Source organism: Tauraco erythrolophus, chromosome 7, assembly GCF_009769465.1.
Source record: "Tauraco erythrolophus isolate bTauEry1 chromosome 7, bTauEry1.pri, whole genome shotgun sequence".
Lineage (NCBI taxonomy): Eukaryota > Metazoa > Chordata > Aves > Musophagiformes > Musophagidae > Tauraco > Tauraco erythrolophus.
Genome location: NC_141471.1, coordinates 2,376,372 through 2,390,980, shown reverse-complemented (window position 1 = coordinate 2,390,980; position 14,609 = coordinate 2,376,372).

The following is a 14,609-nucleotide window of genomic DNA, read 5'->3' as shown; positions in this document are numbered from 1 at the left end:
GGATATATTACTTGCCTGTTATATATTGTAAATAGCAAGGTTTATTCTCCTGTGGTTAAAAAAAAAAATTATAAATAACTAAATAGTAGCGAGGCACATGTGTTAAATGTATAGGCAGTGTATAAAATATACTAACACTCTGAAATCAGGAGAACTTGTCTTCTTGGCCTTTTGACCTAGGGTGGTAAAACATATGTGGGTTATTTTTCTTCTTCCCCCCACCGTGTTGTGTGTGTTTTGGATGGAGGGGGGTGTTGAGTTCCAGCGTTTTCTGGTGTTTGCCTTATATTCGAAGAAAGAATGGGGGTAAAAGCCTCGTTTTGGAAAAATCCAGTAGAGCTTGAGTAGGATGAAACAAGTAGCAGGTGGTAGGAAAGATGTCAAACCCTCTCAGAACCCTCTCAAGCGCTCAACCTGGGTTTTCTGCTGGTGATAGAATGTTGGAATTGAATTAGCCCCTGGAGCTGGAGCTTCTGCTTGTGCTACTCCATACGTGAGTTCGGAAAACCCTGCATAAGAGACCCTAACGTCCTCTATAAGATTTTGGATAATGTCCTGTAAAACCTTTTTGGTTCCAGCTGCATGAAATTGGATTTTTCCAGAGAGGCCAATTCTACCACCGCACCATTGGATCTCCAGTGCATTTCAATGAAATTGCTTATTTTTGTAAAACTACTACAAGAGCTAATTTAGGTCCCTGAATCTTTCATAATGTCATTTCTTAAAAAAAAAAAAAAAAGTGCAAAGCAACTTTTTCCCTTTTTCTTACCCCTAGAGAAACAGGTTTTTGCAACCGTTGTAACTGGAGAAGGATGGATGGGTGTAGGGGAGGTCCCTGGTTTTTTGATCCCCTTTCACTCCCTGTCCCCCGAAAAGTGTCAAAATATTGGTTCTCCTAAGCTGATCCAGCAAGACTTGCGAGATCAGTTTTGGGGTGGGGGGGTGCAACCATTATTTATATAACTTTTTTATTAATTTTTTTAAAAGAGAAGTTAGCTGATGGAAGAATATTTTTATTGAATAGTGCATTTAGTTATGTCAGAAATATAAAAAAAATATATATAATATTTTTGTAAACAAGGCAAACTGAAAATGTTTGCTGTTTTATATTAGAATTTTCTATTAAAAGAAATAAAAACCCACACAAATAATTGTTGCACCCGTCATCTGTTTTTTAACAAGCTTCTATTCTGTGTGACTGACTCATATATGCCGGATTTGGAGAAGTGCAAAACAAGTCCTAAACATTACGTTCTCGTTATCTCCAAGCTCTCAAAAGACTCCAGTTGGTGAAACAAGCAGTGCCTAATCAAAGGGTGGTTTTTTTGTTTTTTTTTTTTTTATGCGTTACACTAAAAATGACTAATGAGGAATCAGTAGCTTGTAATTAAAGTACAAAAAACTTATCTCAAAACCTCAAGCTTACCCTTTTTAGTTGTGCTTCCTAGTCTTGAAATGCGTCTGGATGGAGGAAAGCCAAAATTTATATTTGCCATTGATCGCAGTTGGCCTGGGAAGAATGACTCTTAAGAAGGTGTTGGGGAAAAAAATAATAATCTGAGTACATGGGAAGGTTAAACGAAGAGGACCAAATCCCAGGCTTGATCTAAAAGAAGCAATTTTTATCTATTTCAACGGGGCAGTGTAAAACTGTGGAGCTGGGAACTTGGTCTGCTGTAGATCAGGAAGCCTGCCGTTCACCTTTGGAAGCAGGGGATGAGTTATGGCCCATCTGTTTTCAAAAGAGCTTTTGGGATTGCTGGTTTGGAGACCTGAGCTGGGGTGAAATAATTTCGGAGGATTTTTTTTGTGGTTGGCCAGCTCATACACATCTGCCTTCCGTCAGCCCAGGTCTTGAATTTCTTTGTTAATCGTTTTTCAGCTGCCCTATTTTAGCCAACACATGAGGAGAAATTAGGTTGGTTTGGCTGTAGTAGGGTTGGATGAGAACCCAGATGAAGAGACGGATTTCTCAAGGGTACTTTCATGGAGTAGATGCTGCTTAAGGTAATTTTCTGGTGGATTATAGTGCCTGTGAAAAATTCCTCAGTTGATGTTGCAGTAAAATTAGGTCCGTTCTGTACTCGATAAAACAGGTGCAGCAAAGCTCTTCGTTCCTGGTTTATCCAGCTCTGTGCACATCTGTTGGGTTCAGTTTGGCTTCCGTGGTCAGCTTGTCCTGGCTTTCAGGATGCTAATTAGGTGATGACTTTTGGAAAGCAACATTTTCCTGCAGAGAAATAGTGCCTTTTATGACCGTTACTGCCCATCTAACTTGAAGGAGACTCAGAGCAGCACAGGATCAGGCCTGTAGAATTCTGGTCATTGCTAAAGCAGTCAAGCTTAGCGCCGTGGATATTACCATTGAATAACTTTTAAATCTGTTTTTCACTGATGGACATTGGATTTGACCAGGCTATTTACAGGTTAAAGGAAACCCCAAGAAACAGAATGTTTCTAAGAAAAAAAAAAGAGAAGAATCTCTAATATTTGTGGGTGGGTAGGACAAGCAAAAGGATATTGTAAGCACGTTTTAGCTCTGGCATCATTGTAGGCTTCCTGTAACTACATTTCTTCATGGGCAGGAGTGAGTAGGGTGCAAGTTACGACCATAAATGATTCAGACACATAAAATTCAGCAGACTATCAGGGGACATATCTGAACAATGCATTTTTCTCAGTTGTTGCTGAATGTTTTCCGAAACGGGCAAAACCCTTCTCAGCAGCTTTTGGCAAGGTTACCCAAAGGGACAGGAGATTTCTCCCTCAACTAGTCCTCCCTTTCATCAGAGGGTTGCTCAGGAAAGCTGGGATAGATGCTGACATGCTTGGCATAGTGGGGCATTTGCAATGGGCCTGGAGTCATCCTCCCTTTGATAAAGAGCCCATGGTCTGCAATCAGTGCAGGCACCACTAGAAGGTGTTTTGGCCCATGTGGAGGTGCCAATTTCTCCCCACTGACAATAGAAGGGGATAAAGACATAGACATTCAGGTTAATAGAGGTGGGGATGAATTCAGGACTAATCAAGGTATGTGTGGATAACTGCCACCTGCCCTTGGGCATGGACCCATCCGAAACAGCGATCACCAAACTAGCAGAGGAATTTTCACTTGTTCCACTCCAATGCCCTTTGAGGCCTGAATGTAAAGACTGGGACTTGTTTTGCACACTTGGGATGGCATTTCCTTTTAAAGGGAGGTGGGAATACTAACATGAAGGATTAGTATTTTTCTTTTGGTTTTAGTTGTTTGTTTTTTTTCCAATGTCTTATGGGAGCCTAAGTTATTTTTCTCTACCTCATATGTACAGCTTGTAGGTATAAATCTGATTCTGAGTGACTGTTGAGAATGTATTTAAGTTATTTAACATCTTTGTATAACAAAAAAAAAGCCAGAACAAATGAAACAATAAATGTATTTTAAATTATAATTGAAGTGTGCTCCTCCTTCTTTGCATGTGTTGAAAAAGGTCTATGTTCAGTGGTTGTGGGAGCCCCTGTGCCTCCCTCAGCACTACTCCTGACCTCTGGTCCTGGAGCCAGCCTATCCCTGTGGCTAATGTGAGCCTGGAAAGACCATAAAGCTTAGTAGGGTGGCAAGCATGTTACTTACATGAGTAGGATGGTGTATTTCCAGCCTGAGGTTGCAGTATGCTTTGGAAGAGGTGAAATGATCCCCGTTATTTGTTTGGGTGGTGGAGATCCTTATCTATTTGGTCTCGTCGCAGTCATCCCCCCTTTGAAAGCCCCCAGGCTTTCAGGGGAAGGGATGCTCACAACCTTCATAGGAGAAAGTGTTCTCCTTTTCTCTCTGCAGTAATTATGCCTGCAGAAAGCAGAGTCAATGGCTCAGGAAACAGGTCCTTAACAAGCCCAACCTTGGCAATAATTGACCCTTGCCAAGTGAACTCTGGGATCTGTCCATCTTAGGTACCTGAGCTGGCCCTCCAATCACAGACAATGTTATGATTCAGAAGTTTAAATGTAGTTGTCCTCGTAGTGTTACCGTGAGCTGGAGAAATTTCCGTGCACTGATTTTGCGTGATGATGGACTGACCCGTCTACAGCAAGGCCAAAAACCCCAGATTCCTGCTTTCCCTTCCAAATCTTCTACTCTCCCAGTGAAACAGCTCAAAAAGTATGATCTGACTCAGGACTGTTAAGAGTGCTCTGGTTGGGCCAGATGCTGTGCCCGTGTTTTGAACAATACAATGTTAAACAAGCTCAGGAGCTTGATGGACTCCATCAGCTCTTCATGGGATTGCGTTAGTCGTACTTTGCTGGAGAAGTCATGTTACCTTGGCAAAATGTCACTGTCATGATGTGATTGCAAAGTTACTCTGATTGAATAACTGGCTGGAGCTCAGAATAGGGAGGGTGTGGCCAAATTTAGTCTGGCTGAATGACAACAATTAAAAAAATTGTCATTATCCCAGGCTACATATTGTCTTGCTTGATCAAATGTCTTTTTCTTCACAATGGCCCCCTGGAGCTATTTAGTACCTAAAATTAATCTCAGCTGAGCTTTAAATAACCAGAGCCTGTTGCTGCTCATCTTACAACCTACTAATGACTCAAACATGGATGATTTGGGTTTGCAAAGCCTCTGAGAAACGACACAGTACCCCCATATGTGGGTGCATGCAATGAGATGCTGCTTCTCTGGACCACAGGTGTGGGATGGTTCACAGATGCTGCTTTTTCATGTGGATGAGGAGAAAGCTTAGAAATCAACCAGCAGCCACTTGAGGTCCAACTGCTCAAGATGTTTTAAACGAACAAACAAACAACCCAACTCAAAACCCAGCCCTGGAGTAGACAAAACTTGTGGCAGAAAAGATCTTATCGAGATAGCATGTGGCGGACTATTACGTAAGAGGCTATTTAGATTATTGGGCTACTGTCTATTGAGGCAGGCAACCAGGCACAGGCCTCCTTGTCATCTCCCTCAATGGTCAAATGATCGTGTTAACATAAAGCATCTTCATGGGGTGGGGTAAGAAAAACCACATGACCAATAATGGTAGTCCAGCTGGCAGGAGGTAACTTCCTATCCTGCAGTAACTTAATGACTTTCATGCATGTGTCCAGGTAATCCTTCTCAACAGTTTGGCACCCTGTTGAGGCAGCTAAGTGTGGTCCAAATGATTCAAACAAGCAGACAGCCAACCCAAATTGCTTGGCAGGCTGACTGGGCATGTGATAGAAAAACTGAGCTGGGAAAGAGCTCTAGCCACAGCTGTCCTTTCAGCATACTCGTGATAGACTTCTGTACATCCCAGGTTAGACTATTAAACAAGGGCTACTGTGTTCTTGATGGGGTGCTGGAGGACTTTCAAAACTGTGGCTTGTGTCTTCAAAACGCTTCACAAAATCAGAATTGGTTATCCAATTCTCTTCTTCCCATACATGCAAAATATTTGCCTTTATCATAGAATCATAGAATCATAGAATGGTTAGGGTTGGAAGGGACCTTAAAGACCATCTAGTTCCAACCCCCCTGCCATGGGCGGAGAAATCCTCCACTACACCAGGTTGCTCAAAGCCTCATCCAACCTGGCCTTGAACACTTCCAGGGATGGGGCAGCCACAACTTCTCTGGGCAACCTGTTCCAGTGCCTCACCACCCTCAATGTAAAAAATTTCTTCCTTATATCTAATCAAGATCTCCCCTCTTTCAGTTTAAATCCGTTGCCCCTTGTCCTATCACTACACGCCCTTGTAAAAAGCCCCTCTCCAGCTTTCCTGTAGGCCCCCTTTAGGTACTGGAAGGCTGCAATAAGATCACCCTGGAGCGTTCTCTTCTCCAGGCTGAACAGCCTCAACTCTCTCAGCCTGTCTTCATAGGAGAGGTGCTCCAGCCCTCGGATCATCTTCCAATCTCATCTTCTTATATCTTCCAATCTCATTTTCCTCTGGAGTGCAGCAATCACCTCCAGACCTTTAACCAACCCTTTAAGAGATGGCTCCTCGGTACTTTACACAGAGCCAGCACTGGTCATCCTCACAGATGATGGTATCTTTATCCAGTATCATGACCACGTGGGTATCGTATCGCGCTGTTGCACTTCTCACAGCTTATTATCTGTAGCATCTACCTGAGGAAATGTTTACTAAATTAGTGGGAACCCTACACAACCAATGCTACTTTTGCTTTGCTTTGCCTCTTCTGGTGATGAGAATCATCAGCGCCAAGCTCTGAGGAACCAGGCAGGTGCTTTGACGTTTGGTCCAAGTAGTTTTAAGCAAGAAGAATGGATGATTGGAGATGATGGGGTTGGAGATGGGGATCCATGGAGCTACCTCTGGTCTACCTCCCATCAAACCCTGCAGCATATCTCCCTGCCTTCTTCAGCTTCCCAACTGACCTTGCATTACACTTCCTGGCAGTTGAGTAATGAGAAATCGAAGGCTTGAAACCTCGCAGCCAGCCTCCACCAGACTCTTAAAGAGCTGCTAATGTGCGTCATAAAGCAGCAGTAGCCGAGGATGTAACAGCGTTTTGACAGCTGTTCCCACAGAGGAAGTGGGTGAAGCTAGAATGCGAATTGTAAGAATAAAAATAATCATTAAAAAAAAGAGTATCAAATGAGAGACTTCACCTCCAGAAAAATAAAATAGGTTTCCTTCCCCCTTCTCTCCTATTGCTTTCCTTAGGGCCACTGCTAGGTCTTTGCAAGAAGGTGGTTTCAGCCTGCATCTGTTGATGTGCTGAGCAGCAGGGGAGCATGAGAACTAAGTAAAATCCAATGAAAAATAAAGGTACTTTTAGCTTAGAAAGAAGTAAGGACTTGTTTGAACCTCTTACAAGCTTCTAGCTACAGGTCTGAGGAATGTGTTTTGTGTGGAACTGTGTGTGTGATTCAGCTAGGAAACTAATGGCTGAGCACAGACAAATGTAGAAGAGGATGTGCATTTGGGAGCAAAAAAACAGAATGAGGAGAAAGAGAGAAAAGTTAACAAGGGGACAACTTTTATACAGAGCTTCCTCTTCAATAGACATGAAAGACGAAAATCTGACTGTTACTTGGACAAAAAATTAATCACCAAGAGATGAGATGGGTCAGATCCCAGATTCATCATCATTAACACAGCTCAAGCTGTGTAGGTGCTTTTGAACATCTCATTGTAGAGGTCCTAATTGAATTATTTAAGAGACAGATGTGATGCCTACTCTTTTTTGGTCTAAATAGAGGTACAGACACAGAGTCAGAGAGATGAAAGAGGGTTAGAAAGGAGATATGACTTGCCCAAACTCATACCTTGGTCATTTTGAGAACTGGGCCTAGAACCAGGTAGTGGTAAGTGCCCTCAACACTATTTGAGATGTGGGGGTACCACAAGTGGCCAGGAAGGAGACACAAATCATGATACACTTCAGTGTTCATATCCTGCCTTTCTGTGACGGGAAGCAGACGGGATAGCAGGATGATTCGTGTGTTTCCCGGTGGATTTGCTTCAAGCTTGGCTCTCCAGGCTTATAGTAGAAGCTGTGTCCTCCACTTCTGCCAATTACCAGTCTGGAAGTGGGAATCAAAGCTGTCTGGAGATGACACTAAACATATGACTCCCTTGTGCTCTGTTGGCTATGGTACTGGTGGGCTGTGGCCAGGCTAATGAAGGGTATAGCTGCTGTCAAATGCAAAAGGAAGCATTTCCCTCAGGATCTGGGATATAGAGATAGTGAGAGGAAATGCTGCCAGTTGTTTGGAAAAGAGGAGGAGCCATTTCGCTTTCTACATCTTCTCCCAGGTCATCTCTGCTCCTATTTCCAAGAGTCATAGTGTCAGTATGGGGAATGGATTAGACTTTCTGGTTACATCTCTACTAGTTAATTAAGCATAGCTCTCATGCCGATGCCACCTGGCGTAAAACAGCCCACATCCAACCTATCAAATACTCTTACCTTCCACAACAAGGTGGCTCTATGCAAATTGTCTCCTGGGAATGGCCCTTGGCCTATGCTAACTCTTGAACCGTGCCCAGGAATTACTTGGGGGTGTGCTTCTACCTCAGCCAAAAGCACGCCGGGGATTTTCTAATATTTTAACAATATATTTGACCAAGTTCCAGTGAACATGAGTGTTCCTTGCTACTCTTTAAGTCTGCTAAAATAGACTCAGAAATTCAAGTGTTCTACCAATAATTCTCACACACTAAGCCTGGAGTGTTTATTGGTCAGTTCTGTCATTCTGCTAGTTGAGAAACCACATCTCAGGGAAGGTTGATCTTCCTGGTTGGCCAGGACTGAAACAAGAAACAAGTCCATCACAGCTCCTCCAGCTCATCAGCCTTCAGGTACCCTTGATGTGATTTCTGTAGTGGTGAATAACTACAACTAGACTTCACAAAACTCATCAGTTTTTGGATAAGAGATGGCCAGACCTTGCAAAAGACCTCATGCCAAAAGAGGAAGTGGGGGTAATTAATTTGTGTGCTTATCACTGTTTGTGGGCCCTGAATAACCTTTTCCTGCTTCAGTCAACATGTTCAAGGACTGCAGAGTCACAGCTTCTTTTAATTATTTAATGAGGTACCTATATAAGGAATGTAGGTAGTACAACTTTCACCTGTAGTTAATGGGGATGTAGTCACACCTAGAGAATGACAGAGAAGGTAAGTAGTGCTCCTCATAAGTCTCTTTCTCCGTTGACTGTTCATGCCTTGGATTATCTGTATGTGTGTGTACATATATTTATATTTACATATCCTATAAATTTAATGACTGGCAGCATTCGCTGCAAGAATACCAAACCAAGGGACTGATACAAAACCTCCTGGAGTCAACAGAAGGGCCTCTGATGAGTGTGAAATCCCACATCCACATAAGTGATACTAGAATATCAGTTACGAATACTAGAATTCAAGTCCACAGCCTGTGTTTCAGTCCATTCTTCACCTCTCCTTTGATGAAGAGCTACTCATAGAAAAATCTCTGACAGTAGCCCTGGTTTGCTAAGTGCCCTCTGGCCAAGAGTTCCTGCCCTAAAGAGCTTGATGTTATATGAAGTAAGGCAAAGGGGGAAGAGTTTCAAAGCTCAGGTTGCCTGGGGCCTTCCCCACATCTTTAGGTTGTGCTACCCCTCTCTTCCACCACCTCCAGCTCCTGCTGACTTTAATAAGAATTTAGACTTAGCATCAGAATGGCACTTCTGGCCTGGCTACGCTTTCATTTATGGCCTTCTCAGCTTCCCCAGGCAGCGTTATTTTCCAAGGTGCTAATTGCAAGGGCGCTCGTCATAAATTATCACTCATTTCTCCCCCTCATTTGCACGGAAGAATCCCTCAAGGGATTATGCTCGTTACAGCAGGACCAGGCTCTCTGTGAGCGATGTCCCAGGAGAGCTGACAGCTTGCTGGGAGGGCTGAGGGAATAAAAAGAAAACAAAGGTGGTTGGGCACTGAGGTGTAAACTGGAGGGTCCTCCAGCCCTAGGGAATCCCTCAACATCTGCTGACAAAGTCTACCAGCTAACCCTACTTGATGATTCAGACAGAGGACTCAGCGCGTCTGAGATCTCACTGCTTTTTATAAGGATTAAAGATGAAAAAAAATGGGATTAGTTACTTCTAACAAGATAGCATTTAAATTGAAGTATTGGATGCAGCTTAAAAAAAAAAACAACAAACAAATGTGAATAAGACATTTGAGGCACTAGTGGGTGGCTTTTACCTGATTTGGTGTCTTGGTTGATTTTACAAACTGGCAAGTTATCCCAAGGATCAAGGCTGGTCTGCTATCATGTTTTCCGTGAGCAACCTCTCTCTTGCTCTTCTGTCTCCTGAGGCAAGGAAACCTCAACAAAACCAAAGTTTTCCCTTCTCTAGGTGTGAATGAGCTCACGTGTGCCTGTTAGCCTTTCTTTATTCCTTGTGACAGGTCACTGGGATATGTACCCAGCTCAGAACCACAGGCTGGCTCTACCAGAACACAGTGAGGAGGGAGTATATTTATAAATGAGTTTTATTTCTGGGCTGGCTCACCTCAGTTTCTACAGCTGCAATGGCGCCGAAATGTTATCAGTCATCTACCATCAAGAGAAATTACTTTACAGACAGTCAAATCACTTTTTTGCTGATTTTCAGGTCACAGCAAAGCGTGCGTGGAGGCTGCATGCAACACGTAACCACACACATGATGGACTTGGCATGAAGATGCTTGTCCTAAATTGCTTTTCTTTCAAGTGAGTCGCCACTTTAGAGGTGGTGGAAATCTTCAGTCAAGGAACTCTGTGAAGTCTAGCAGCTGTCTCATACTGTTGATTCCCTCAAGAATAGTTAGTGGTAGCTAGTGAAATGGAAGTATTTGTAAATACTGGATAAATAAAAGAAAAGAAGGCAAACTTCTGTTTTGTGCAGATCTAGTTGGTTCCGTGCAGAGAAGTCAACCGTTGTTTTATTGTGGTAGTAATTGCATTGTGAATTGAAAGTGCTGCAGTGGAGTGATCTGCAGTGTGAGGGCTTTGCTGTGGAGAAGCTGGCAGTACCGAGCGAGCTTTGTGTTACCTGATGGAGGCGGGCCCCCATCAGGTACTGGAAGACTGCTTGATGATCACCATAGAGCCTTCTCTTTTCCAGGCTGAACAGCCCCAACTCTCTCAGCCTGTCTCCATAGCAGAGGTGCTCCAGCCCTTGGATCATCTCGTGGCCTCCTCTGGACCTGCTCCAGCAGCTCCATGTCCTTCTCCTGTTGGGGACTCCAGAGCTGAATGCAGTATTCCAGGTGGGGTCTCAGGAGAGCAGAGCAGAGGGGCAGAATCCCCTCCCTTGCCCTGCTGCCCACGCTGCTTTGGATGCAGCCCAGGACACGGTTGGCTTTCTGGGCTGAGCTGACATCTGCTTTGCTGGTCTCCATGTGGCTTTAGCTTAAGATAAACTCAGGTGGTTTATGGAATAAGTGGGATTCCAGTGGGATGCAGCCTTTTTTGGAAGCGTCGGCAGCATGACATTGCCTCCTCTTTTATTTCGCCCTTCCTTATGCCATACTGTCTCTACACAGCTTCATCAGTGTTTCTGAACCCAGCATTAGCCCTCTGTAGCTCCTATAACTTCCTTCAAAGGCTTCACTTCTCACGCCCTGATGTTTCTCATACCGGTGACTTCATCTCCTAGAGTGTGTAAGCCAGGTCTGTTGCTCGTAAACTAGAGGAAGATCCCCAAAGGATACACGCAGCCTTCCAGGGAGTATTTTCAGCAACCATAGATAGCAGTGTTTGTATTCAGCTTTATGTTAGAAGTCAAAGTAGTGCATGCTTGGGTCTGTAGTGTCTTAATTAGCTGAGAGCCACCTATGAGACATGTTGCCAGTTCATGATTTTGGATAATTTTTGATGTTTAGAAGCTAGATATTTAATATTCAGGGAAAAAAAATGAGACTTTTTCATGATTTCTTTTTATCTCTATTTTCTCAGGAAATATATTCTGTTATACATTTTAAAATATCCAATTTCTGGCATTCAAAAAAGAGCTGTAATTAATTCCTGGTTTTAGGGGAGGGGTGCTCTGCATTTGATGTGGAGCTACCGGGATTTTCTTTGCTTTCTTCTTCCTTTCTTCTTGGTTTCTTTCTTTTTCTTTCTCTCTTGTTCTTTTTCTTTCCTCTCTCAGATGGTAACATAGCAAAAAAACCCCAGATAATGATGTTGCTGTTCTGATTGTTGTAGGTGGAGAAATTTGTGGTAAGGTCTGTCCTGAGCTGTATTTTGGACCAGGAGGTCACCAAACCTGGGCTATCTTGATCAAGATTTATTGTCTGACTCATTCAAAGGGTCAAGATTTTGAAGGGTCCTGGACTAATGTAGTGCTTTCTGGGGATGTCTATATCTGTCTCTTTTTACAACTTCTTACCATTATGGTCATGCCAAATACACTGATGGCCCTGAAGGTATCTTCACCAGCATGAGGTGGTGGTGCAACTTCTACTCCTTCATGTGAGATGGAAAGCAGGACAGGTGAGACACTTCAGGCCATCTTATAGCAGTCTTCCAGTACCAGAAGGGGGCCTACAAGAAAGCTGGAGAGGGACAAGGATAAGTGATAGGACAAGGGGCAATGGATTTAAACTGAAAAAGGGGAGATTTAGATTAGATATAAGGAAGATATTTTTTCCATTGGGGGTGGTGAGGCACTGGCACAGGTTGCCCAGAGAAGCTGTGGCTGCCCCATCCCTGGAAGCGTTCAAGGCCAGGTTGGATGAGGCTTTGAGCAACCTGATCTAGTGGAAGGTGTCCCTGCCCATGGCAGGGGTTTGGAACTAGATGATCTTTGAGATCCCTTCCAACTCTAACCATTCTATGATTCTATGAGATGCTTATGTCTGGGCAACTGAGTTCAGGCTTGGACCTCCTAAATGCCAAACTAGAAGATATCACTGCTCTAACCACACTCAGAGAAGACTCTAGATGGTCTTTCATGATCTTTGACAGTCAGGAGCTATACAGCTCCAAGGCAAATACTGCAAACAGCTGTCAGCTATGTCTGGCTCCCAGCCCAAGGCTCCCTTCACTACCTTGCTAGGTGCCTTCCTCCCAGCTGTGACTTCCCAACCGCACCACACTCGCCACGCACACCTGAGTTTACTTGCCTATGCAGCGAAGGGCTGTTGCCACCTCATGAGAGAACAGGAGAGTGGGGTGGGGGGGCACTCATGCGAAATGGCAGCAGCAGAAACTGAATCCCCGTCCCCTTGGAGCCCAGTCCGATGCCCACAGCGATAGCCCAAACGTCCCTTTTGCCACCAGGTGGAGCTGGGAGAGAGCTCCTTGGAATGGGACAGCTGACAACACCCTGGGACGATTGCACAATTCCTGTGGCTAACCGAAAAGAGGAATTTTTGTTTGTTTGTTTTTTTCCCCCTTCCTCCCAGCCCAGTGAATTCATGTCTGTCTTACTGAGACATTTCCTCCAGAAAATCAAAAAAGAGGGGAATCGCGTGCGGTTTCATTTTCAAAGAACAAACTCCTGCCGAGATGCAAATCTGGCCATTGCAACCATTCCTTGGCATGGCTGACTCGTTGGCTGGGAGGAACAGCTAATGCAACGCTGCTGGTGCTGTTTATCTTGTGCATGACTGCTAGCTCTTCTCCTCGCTCCTGCCTGCGGTCACCTTGCAGCTTGGGACTGCCCGCTCAGGCTTGCTGGGAACAAGGCTGAGTTCAAGTTGGTCTCATGGAGCTTCTACCCTCATCCCTCGGTAGATATTCGGTGCTGGATGCAGTGTTGCTGACTGCTTCTGTTATTTCAGCCCTGAGCCAAAGCGTGTGGAAATGCTCTACTGACACATTTCTCCCATCCCAGTAGAGACCAAGACAGCTTCTCCCACTTAACAGCTTATAGGAGCCACTTGAAGCACCCTGCCATGCCTCTCCTTTCTCTATGCTGTATATTTTGACCTTCACCCTCACCACAGTGCTAGTGTCTAGTCTGATGGTCACACACAGGCCCAATTTAGATGAATAAAATCATATGTGGCCATTCATTGGTTGATGAGAAGCTCAATATGAGATGGCAATGTGCACTTGCAGCCCAGAAAGTCAACTGTATCCTGGGCTGCATCAAAAGAAGAGTGACCAGCAGGTCGAGGGAGGAGATTCTGTCCCTCTACTCTGCTCTCATGAGGGACCCCCTGCGGTGCTGCTTTCAGCTCTGGGGTCCTCAACATAAGAAGGACATAGACCTGTTGGAGCAGGTCCAGAGGAGGGCCATGAAGATGGTCCAAAGGCTGGAACACCTCTTCTATGAAGACAGGCTGAGAGAGTTGGGGTTGTTCAGCCTGGAGCAGAGAAGGCTCCGGGGAAATCTTCTCTGGTAACCTGAAGGGGGCCTACAGAAAAGCTGGAAAGGGACTTTTCACAAGGGCATGTAGTGATAGGACAAAGGGGAATGGCTTTAAACTAAAAGAGGGGAGATTTAAATTAGATCTAAGGAAGAAATTCTTCGCTGAGAGAGTGGTGAGGCATTGGAACAAGTTGCCTAGAGAAGTTGTGGATGCCCCATTGCCAGAAGTGTTCAAGGCCAGGTTGGATGAGACTTTGAGCAACCTGGTGTAGTGGAGGGTGTCCCTGCCCATGGCAGGGGGGTTGGAACTAGATGATCTTTAAGGTCCCTTTCAACCCGAACCATTCTATGATTCTCTGTTGGCCTCATTCACTGTTGTGACCTGCTGCTTTGTGACTTTCACCCTGGTCTTGAGGAACCTTAATGAGACTTTATATTAATATGCATTATCAGCAGAGGGGATCTATTGCACAAGGTCTGCTGGGTCTCCGCAGATGAAGTCAGCTCCTATTTGTCTGCCCCAGCAACATGCTGGAGAGGTCAGATGATAATGGGCTATGAGCTGAAAGTCATTTGAGCAGCTGAACATAATGCTGTGTGTGTGCTAATAGCTACTTCCTCTGAGCAGGGCTCATCCCATGACAGTCACATCTGCTGTAACATGACTGTTTAAGGCCCAGAAAGACCTGATTCACCTGCAGAAGGTCAAAGAATAAGTACATTGCTTGTGTGTGCAGTTAGGAGTTCATTGGATTGATGAGGGCAAGCAGCTCAGAAGGTTGGCCTGCCATTTGGAGCCAGGATTGTGGGGCTGTGTTCAAGGCCATTCATGAT